Source organism: Syzygium oleosum, unplaced genomic scaffold, assembly GCF_021117445.2.
Source record: "Syzygium oleosum isolate NSW1041296 unplaced genomic scaffold, Sole_v2.1 Sole_v2.13, whole genome shotgun sequence".
In the NCBI taxonomy this organism is placed as follows: domain Eukaryota; kingdom Viridiplantae; phylum Streptophyta; class Magnoliopsida; order Myrtales; family Myrtaceae; genus Syzygium; species Syzygium oleosum.
Window position 1 is genome coordinate 2,507,745 of NW_026607497.1, and position 8,280 is coordinate 2,516,024.

At 40.0% G+C, this 8,280-nt stretch overlaps 1 pseudogene; it reads right to left on the bottom strand.

The window, feature by feature from the left end:
* Positions 1 to 2,057: 2,057 nt before the first annotated feature.
* LOC115687642 (disease resistance protein RPS5-like) lies at positions 2,058 to 7,154 on the bottom strand (annotated as a pseudogene).
* Between the last annotated feature and the right edge of the window lie 1,126 nt (positions 7,155 to 8,280).

Consider the following 8,280-nt stretch of genomic DNA (forward strand, 5'->3'; position numbering starts at 1 on the left):
CCCAACTATGGACTAACAAGGTCGCTAATCATAGGCAAGGTTTGAACAAGGGCATCAGCCCCTTACCAGCCACAGGTGAGGGCGTTGGGCCCTCACCTAGATCTAGGAAAGGATTGTGACCAGCGAGGGCGTCGCGACCCTCACCTGTGGCCGGCGAGGATTCAGAAGCCCTTGCCCAGACCACCCTCACGGGGCAAAAGTTGTAGAAAAATAAAGAAGGGAAAGAAAAGAGAAAAAAAAGAAAAAATATTAAAAAATTCAAAAATTTTGTAAATTTGTACGTGTCAATGCCAGTCGTGCCATGTAAAACAGTCAATATCTATGTTAGCGGATTCCAATCAAAATTGGTCAGATAGACTACATTGACAATTCGTCAAAAGGTTAGGACTCAATTGGTACAATTGAACAGTTTATAGCTAAATTGGCATAAATGCAATAAGTTTAGGACTTGTTTAGTACTTTTCCCGTTTTCAATACATAGAAATTTTTTTTTGTAGATTAATTAGTTTTTCATCATCAAAACATCAAAATGTCATAAAACAATTGTCCGAAAATAATTTTCTTTCAAACAAACGGATCATAAGTTTTCTGAATATTCATAGACATTATTGGTTTATCTATTAAATTCGAGCTTGTAATTGCGACAAATACATGCGCATGCTATGATTTTCTAGGTTTCTTGTAGAAGCTGAGGTTACGGCATGTGGAACGTTCATAATTGTATCATGAAGAAGCTCAAAAGACGGTAGGGAAGTCAGCAAGTGAATTGAACGGAGCGGATTATGAGAAAGCGAAAAGCGACGAACGTTTACATTACTAATTAGTGTCTTCTTTTTATCAATCCTATGACTATTACTTATAATTCGTTTACTTTTCATGGATTTGACAGGATAATGAGGATGAGGATTCCTTTCTTAAAGAAATTAGCGCGCTGGTTGATTCAACTTATATTTTCTGTATAAAAGCAGGAGAACTAAATCTTCCAAGAATGGAATGATAAAAATTATAGAAAAATATCAACACAAACGTAATCCAGAATTCCTTACCAAAAAAAAAAAAACGTAATCCAGAAAATAGGGAAAATTGTTCAAAAAATCCTAATTCTATTTTACAATGGCCAATTCAATCATAAACCTTTTTAATTGTGCCGATTTAGTCATAAACCATTTAACCATTGGCAAATTTAGTCATAAACCTTTCAATTATACCAATATAGACATAAACCTTTTGGTGATTTATCAATTTAGTCCTTCCGGAAAGAATATAATCATTTATGCATGAAAGGATAAATGATACCATCCCTTGCTCAGCTCGAGGACGAGAGAATTCGTGACTCACATACCGCTGATATCGGGTCAGGCTTTGCTTCCTAAGGTAATGTTGAGTCATTTACTCGTCCGGATGATCTACAAAATACAGGGCTCACAAACATATGGTGGCAGATGGTAATACCTTTCGATAGTAGGTTCTGGTTCACCGCAGCGCATGGAGTCAAGGATAAATGCTAATGTACGTGGGAACATGGCGGGATGTAGTCGTTTCTTTGGCTCCTTTTAAGGAACTGATTGAAGATTGGAAAATGGTTCTCCGATTATATCAAATCTGAAATGCTCCCAAACGAGACTCTAAAAAAATCACCTCATTGTCGTAAATAATTATACGGATGCCATTGACTGGTATTCAGACCTCATTCGGCTTGTTTTGTTTGAAGGATGTATGATCGCTCTTGTAGATTATGGGCAAAACCCTTTTTCATTCGGGTTTTGCCGGAATAAGTCGTTAGAGCTGTTAGATTGAGAGTTCTTGGACGAGTTGTATCAAGCACACACACGAAGGAGGAGCATGCATATCTTCTCCACCGTTACTGTTGTTAATGATGAAGAAGTCCCAGTTTCCGTGCTCGAAATTCTGCTTCACTTCTCCGAGAGATGGGGATGGATAAAGAGAGCGAAGGGTGTGCAAGAACGAGGGTGGGAAGCGAGTCAATTGATCGTTGCATTCAGTTCTTACTCCGGAAGTCGGATAAAAGGGAGGTTAGTGAAAAGATTGAAGAGGTGTTTATTTCTAGTGCACCCAAACATGTTACATTGATGGAGTTTCAGAATAGCTCCAGAGAGAACTTGGGCTGTGCCCTTACATATGCTCGTCACTTTCCCGAAATCATGTACATAAAGCTTCCACAGCTTTGGGAGACGGTAAAAGGGAGTCAAAGGCTCAAAGGGAAGCTCAAAGCGATTCAATTTCATGCCCCCACCACAGTCGATATGCTAACCTTCCACATCTTCGCTTCCTACTGTTTGAGAGTCCACGTCTCCCCTATCCACCTCCTCCATATCGTTACCTGTTTTTTGAGTCCATGAAGACGAAGTCATCTTGGAGATCTTTGAATCCCAACCAAACATCCCAGTCATTCAGCCCGGGCGTTGACCCTAAGTAGAGAAATGGAGTATGGAATTATGTTGTAAGAGACTTCATGTGCTTAAAGAATGAATCTGAAATGTGCACGAGCAAGGTCGAAATCTTAGGACATCGAGAGGATTTGAGCCGTCTGATTTGTCCAATCTTGTTGAACAAAACCGAAACTTTCTTGAGTCTCTCCTTCCATTGTGGCTCTTCTGGTAGTTCACTCAGTTCTAGACCAGCTTTCACCATGAGTTCACCGTCTGTCATTTTGATCGCCGTGTCCTCTGACAAATCATGCATCTTTACTACACGTGAACCACCACCGTTTGTTTCTCCTTCCAATAAGCAGGCGTTCACCAATTCATCAGGAGTTGCGTAGCCTTTGTCGAGCTGTGCTTGCCTCTCCTCCCCATTCTCAATGATTTTGGAATCAGTAATATATTGAACACGTTTCCTCTTCGTAACTCTATGGTCCTCAGGGTATAAAGCAACCTGCAAAAAGCATTCTTGCCTAATCAAAGCCAACCGATGACAGCTAAAAGTTAATACTCTAAAGACCTCATCTTCCGTAAACTCTGGAGTAAATTTCAAATCCCGTAGCTCTCTCAATGCATTCCACCACTGATGAATGTGCCTCTTCCCCCTCATGACTTCAGATAACACCACGATCCCAAGTGGAAGACCCGCACATTCTTTTGCAACTGCTCGGGCTACCTCTTCTAAGCCGGGAGGAAAAGGCGCATCGCAATTTAGGTTCTTTGTGAATAAGCACCAAGCTTCTTCCTCAGGAAGAGTTGCCACATGGACAAGCTCGTGGCAATTCATTTGCTCACACACATCACTCGATCGCGACGTCATGATCAATTTACATCCATTTCGTTCTAGGGCTATCCCCAGTTCTTCCAAAGAGTAATATTTCCAGACGTCATCCAAGATAAGGAGTTTCCTACCCTGCAATGCCTCCTTCAGTCTTGCGCCCCAGTAAACACCGCTCACCTCTGTCAAATCTAGTTTGAGATAGTTCGCAATATCAGTTTGTATCATACCAACAGTGCCTTCTTGCGATACACTGACCAAACAAGCACCGTCGAACCTGCTACGATCTTGCACTATTTGATCCTGTATATGCTTCACGAGGGAGGTTTTGCCCACTCCCCACTGTCCCCAAACACCAACATGGAGCACCTCTTCGTTCATCAAGCAATCCCAGATCTCAGCCCTTTTGGATTGAGAAGTTTGTCCCACTAGTTCGCCGAGTTGTAATTCATAGCCTCGGTCCAGTTTCACATGCAGCGTGAGACCGTTATCAAATCTACCTTCTCGTGCAATTTTTGCACTTGAGCCCCAAGGCAACTCACCTGAACCTCCAACATGAGATGAGAAAAGAAATGTCCCTCTTTAACTCTTCGTCCTAACTCGTGGACTTGATCCTCCAGTGAGGCTACACTTTGCATCCAAAAGTCAACTTCTTTCTTCCTTTTCTTTCCCGATCTCCTCTCTCCCTGCTCTAGTTGGATACTTATGTCAGCCTTCCTGGCTGACACCATTCCCATATTCGTTTCCAGAGAATCCATCTTCACTTTGACTCCATTGACATCGCTGACCTTTTGAACAAGACTGATGGCATTGTTGGCGATTCCCAGAATTTTGTCGACGCCCATTGTGAGACTGCTGAGAACATTCGTGGAAAAATGTTGTCAATTAGTATTCCAGGTACAAAACTTTTTAGCTTTCAGCATTTATGTGTTGAATTTTATCCCATAGTTGAGTACCTCAGTACTTTCGAGTGTTTATTATGAATTAGTATTCGAGGTGCAAGACAAGAATGAAATTGGAAGGACTCTAGAGAAAAAGAAGAAGCATATGGCCGTGATTTGGCTTGTCTTGTGGAATTTCCAAATTGACAACTTAGAGTGCATTTGTTTCATTGAAAACTTCATGATAAAGAAATTTATTTTCCAAAGTTTTAATTTGTTTAGTGGCTTAAGGGAAGTGATTATTTTCTTGTTAGAAGATAAAGTAGTTTTTCTCCAATCTAAGCTTGTTGTTTTTAGTCTATGGAAAACATTTTCCACAAATTGATTAGTTTTCCATTATCCAAACGTTGGAAAGTCGAAAAACAATTTCCAAGTTCTATTTGTTTCGTAGAAAATGAGTGATTTGGAAAAAAAAAATTTCTAAAAGTAATCACTTAAATCGCTTGAAATAATTAGTCGATAGAAAAAGTCTTCATTATCGATAACAACTTATGCCTAAACATTTTCTTGGATGATAAAAAAATATTTCGTCCATTCAGTTTTGTAAACGATACAAATAATTATTTTTAGGTAAATATTTTATAAATCATTTATTTTTCCCCGAAACTGGAGCATTAATTTGCTTTTGACACTGCTGCAATTTGAGGCAAAGAGGCAGTTGGCGAGAGTTTTTTTCTTTTATGGTCGAAAGTTGGCAAGAGTTGGAACGTCCCACGGACATGTTCTTCATTTGTTCAGAAATTTCCAAGCCCATGAGCTACCCCCTCTAACCCTATTATAGGACCCTGGTAAGATGCAAATCGAGACTTGGGTGGCTGACTCAACATGCAACACTCTTCGTGTGGTGGTATGAGTTATGTTGTGCCATAATCCACACGTACAAAGTAATCTTTTCCGGACAAGTTTTCAAAGGAAAACAAGGAAAAACTATTCTCAAAATTAACATATAGACCGAAAACAAGGTACTATTTGATACAGAAAAAAAAATCGAATGAAAAGTGGAAAAGCTTTCGGCGTAATTTGGGGCAATGAAGCCATTCGAAATAGATTGCCTTTCTCTTTATAAACATCGTTTGACTATCCACCGAATCAATTATACAAGCATCTCGAGATAGTTCGAATGTGTCAAGACAAAGGAGGACATCAACCAAACAAATACACAGAAAACAGGACTAGAGAAAGTGAAAAATGCACCAAATCTTGTCTACAAAATAATATGGCATGTGAATGTCGTTGAATTAACGGCATTCACTCTTTGTATCAGATCCAACTTGAAAAAAGATGACATGAGTGACCACAGTGATTTTACGTCATTTGGTAAGGAGTTTATAGTGAGAATTCATTCACCCTAGCTGAATTGACCAATATTAGGCGCGGAACCCACCAAATTCAGCGGTACACATGGATTCAAGGTCCGTGCACCTGATCTATGCTTATAATTTTTGAGCAAGATAGCATCTAGTTTTAGTAAAGTTATAACTGAGGATAAGAACCATGCGCTAACAGAGGATGTGACAGAGGACGAAGTGAAGCAAGATGTGTTCCAGTTGGGTGCCTTGAAGACTAGCTTCTGCACTTGATGGCTTTGCAGGAATCTTCTTTTCCGACTTTTTGGGATGAAGTGTAGTTTGGCCTCTAACAGCTAAAGAAGTCATCGGTTTCTTCCATGCAGGTCATCTTCCTTCTCTAATCAACTCGACATATATCATTTTGATTCTCGAAAATCGACTCCCTGAGGAGTTTCGTCGCTCTAGACCAATTGGTTTGTGTAGCTTTGTGAAATCATATACAAATCATTGAGAATAGGCAGAATCTGTTCTTCCTGATATCATCTCACCTTATCAATGTGCCTTTTGTCAATGTTACACAATTGCAGGACAGTGTTGTGATAGCTCATGAACTTTTTCATTAAACGAGAATTAAGAACAAGGGACGGACAGTGTTGTGAAGGACGTGTGTATTGAAAATATATCTCGAGTTTGAGCCCAAAGTAAAATTTAAATATTTCTAATTGAATATTTTGCGGATCTTCGAAATCGAGTAAAAGGAAATATACGGACACATCAATTTTGTTATTCTCATGTTGGAGTCCGAATCGTGTAATAGAAGGACCGAAAAGGAAAGCAAACCGTGGACTTGTGTCAAAGAAAGGAAATAAAATCCTACTTGAAGTCTGCCAAAGAAAGACAAAATAGGAAAGTTCAAACTTGGACTTGTTGACTGAATTTTGTGGAATATCTCTTCCTCGTTGAAGTCGGCCACTTCAATTTTTTTTTGGGCTATATAAGGGCTGTTCTTTTGCCGCAAGATTGGCACGCAGTTGTTGATGAATACGTGAAGTTATTCTTGAAGCAGCGCCGCTGGTGTGTGAGTGCTTGGCGGTGGGCAATTTTCGTGGTTTTGTTCGTAGAATTACACCAAGAGTTTAAGTGTTCGTAGCGATTAAATCTTGTGTTAAGATTTGTGTATAATTCCTTTGCAAGATTGAGATATTATTTCGTGAGGAATTGTGGGGCTAAACACTGCGTGTATTATTGGGTGTAATTGGGTCTTGGGAAATACTTAGAGTGTTTGAGTGACTCGAGGGTGGTTGTAATCTCCGTTGTATCGCTTGATCTATAGTGGAATTCTGTGCTGCTCTCTCCGTGGACGTAGGTCACTACGATCGAACCACGTAAATCTGGTGTCCGATTTATTTTTTTTATTCTGTCAATTTTATTGTTCGATCGCTTGTTTCCGCAACAGTGTGGAATAAATCAAGGAAAAGTTGGATTGACAATTTACCAGTACTAGTTACATGAGAGCATGAAAATATAGGGAAAAAAGCATCAAGTTTCACTAATCTAAAGCTCTCACCCGGTAAAAACTTGCTGATAATCCTCCAAATGAAACACCGCAACAAGAGATTAATTCAACAACGGAACTAAGAGACAAAATATAGGGAGAGTAAAAGGAAGGAATGGCTGCAAGAGAAAAGCCAAAGTCGAGGAAAATGCTGTAGTCAATAGAAGCAGAGTGAACTTCGCAGTCGCTCTGCACTTTAAAGGCCTGAAGCGAAAGTCGAGGCATAGGGTCTTCAGGGAACACCTTCCCGGAAGATGGTTTTAGTTGATTAGAAGTGTTTCATTTGTCTTTTCTGCCTTGCTATCTCGTATTCACATTGCAGGAACTTACCTTGCATAATTGTCCGAGCCCGAAAAACTATAGAACTATCATCAAGAGTCATGCATGCACCTTCTCGGAAGATGGCCAAAGTCTTGGGCTCACATTGGAGGCGTTTTTCATACGCCTGTAAAAGTTAGCTTTCATGTCAAAAACTAGTTGCTGCGTTCGTACTGATAAACATATAATTTGTAAAAGATATTTGAGACTAGTTCTAGTCCTCTTTAGCTTTTTCTGCTTCATTATCATATCGCCTCTCAGGAACCAACGCTCCTGGAAGAGAGATAATTTTGTAATCAAATGAATATTCAGGGTGTGTATTTGTAATCTCCTCCACCTATTAACTTAACTTGCCTAGTTTATTTTGCGTGTGCTGCCCCTGTACATGAGGGGTACTTAAGTATCCAGCTTGTCTACAGATTTATGTTCTCTTTTTATACATACGTGACCTTCCTCCACCTGGGTTAGACATTTTAACACCCCAAACCAAGAAGAAGAGTGTAAGTCATGTGCCATATCTTGGGCCGGTTCGATCTAGAGGTTAGAGTGGATTGGCTGTTGCGACAAAGAGAAGGGAATTTCAGCGAAATGGTAAACTGAGAAGAACAAGAAGCAGAGGAAACTTCACAGTTACACACTTCACATGGCTCATGGTTCTGTGATGCCTCAAAAGTCAAAAAGTCTTCAGGGCTGAAGAATAGTCTATTTAGTTTAAGCAATTTTTAACTTCTTTCCCTTTGTTTTCTTTTTGACTCCTTCACTAGGCTGAGTAGGTCCGTGATTAGTTTAGTTTGAGGAAAAGAAGCAAATGGCAAGAGTTGGAACGTCCCAAGGACATGTTCTTCCTTTGTCGAGAAATTCCAAGCGCATGAGGTGCCCCCACTTACCCTCTTAAAGGACTTCTGGACTTCTGGTATGGTGCAAATCCAAACTCGGGTGGCTGACTCAACATGGAATA